The 1,584-nt window shown below is 33.6% G+C and overlaps 1 protein-coding gene across 1 annotated transcript in view; it reads left to right on the forward strand.

Moving 5' to 3' along the window:
- Positions 1-1,316, forward strand: part of LOC144448357 (uncharacterized) — a 60,035-nt gene extending 58,719 nt beyond the window's left edge. Inside the window, exon 5 of the mRNA XM_078138578.1 lies at positions 1,100-1,316. The gene's annotated coding sequence lies outside the window, so the exon portion shown is untranslated. The remainder of the gene's footprint in view (positions 1-1,099) is intronic.
- Positions 1,317-1,584: the final 268 nt, after the last annotated feature.

The raw sequence follows: 1,584 nt of genomic DNA on the forward strand, positions 1-1,584 counted from the left end.
ACACAAACCATATGCATATCTCTACTCACCCCGTCATTATAATGAGTAAGCTTCATTATTTTAACAATTCAACACACATACCTTAACCCGCCTCTCGCATTAATTGCGAATCATGGATGCCCATTCGTTCATGTCATTTGCACCAGTTTTCCAACCCATAACATGCAATTCGTCACAACGTTCTCAAATCCTGAAAGGTGAATGTGTTTTCTGTATGAACTCAGTAGTGCTTCAATCTCTTCTCTTCTCTTCTCGTCAAAATCTTAACTGTCCATCTTTCTACTTCGTAGCCTGTAAGAAAGTGGCATGACTTGATTCTTCATGTTTGTAGCTATCTGGTGATCTAACATATAACTCTTGTCCTGTTACCATGTACTAGATTTAGACTCTCAGCAATCACGTAGTGTCTATCGCACCTGGAGTGCTAACATGGAGGTCTATGGTATTGTATGTTCGTAGAAACTTTGTTTATTGTTATTTTTTATGTAACAGCATGCTATCTTTCTATACAAACCTCTTTTGTATTAATGCTTATTTATTGATTTAACCAATTAAATTAAATAAGCACAGACTTTGATTTCTCCCTAATTTAATAATATTGACAATCATTTTTTTATGTAATCATACAAGCACAATAATTTAAGATTATTGCATACATTGTAAATATTAAACATACACAGTTAGCTCAGAGCATTTCCATTTAATAATTGCCAAAGAAGTTCTAAAAACATTCAAGAGTCATCAGCCATGCATATATCTCCTAACACCACAATGAACATTCACACACGCTCGCACACACACACACACACACACACATACACACACACACAAATATATATATATATATATATATATATATATATATATATATATATATATTATATACATGTATAATATATGGACACACGTTCATGCATGTATTACGCACGCACGTCGCGCGCGCATACATACATACATACATACATACATACATACATACATACATACATACATACATACATACATACATACATTACATACATACTCACTCACTCACTCACTCATTCACTCATCGCAACAAAATATTACTAACACGTATTTTCTCTAATTCTCCCGATAGGTAATGCTACACTAGTTTGTGTACACCTTAGCTTCCATGTCACCGAGAGAACTAGAGATAAACAGTCACAAACAACTCGAAACAGCTTTTACCGTTCTCATATTATATATATTTGAACATTATGTTTCTTCTGTATTTTTCGTATGAATTTAATGTTTTAAGCAAGTTTCTCATAATCCAAAACTATTACAAAGGTGATTACATATAGTGCACTGTATGCTGTCGTTGTCATTATAATTTGTTGACAAATAAATATTTTTTCGATAAAGAAAGACAGTGTACCTCAATTAATTTGTGCGCGTGTATTATGAACCTGTGATATTAGAGTGAAAGTCAAACGTGAACTGGATAGTCTGTGACAAAGATCAACTCAAAGGGTTTATTTCTAAAAGCATCATCACATCAGGTCATTATATGAGAGAACAACAGTAATGGGAACGACTATGCAAGGGAAATAGAGGGGAAAAGCTCAGTACAACAGAATG

This window comes from Glandiceps talaboti, chromosome 17 (assembly GCF_964340395.1).
Source record: "Glandiceps talaboti chromosome 17, keGlaTala1.1, whole genome shotgun sequence".
Classification (NCBI taxonomy): domain Eukaryota; kingdom Metazoa; phylum Hemichordata; class Enteropneusta; family Spengelidae; genus Glandiceps; species Glandiceps talaboti.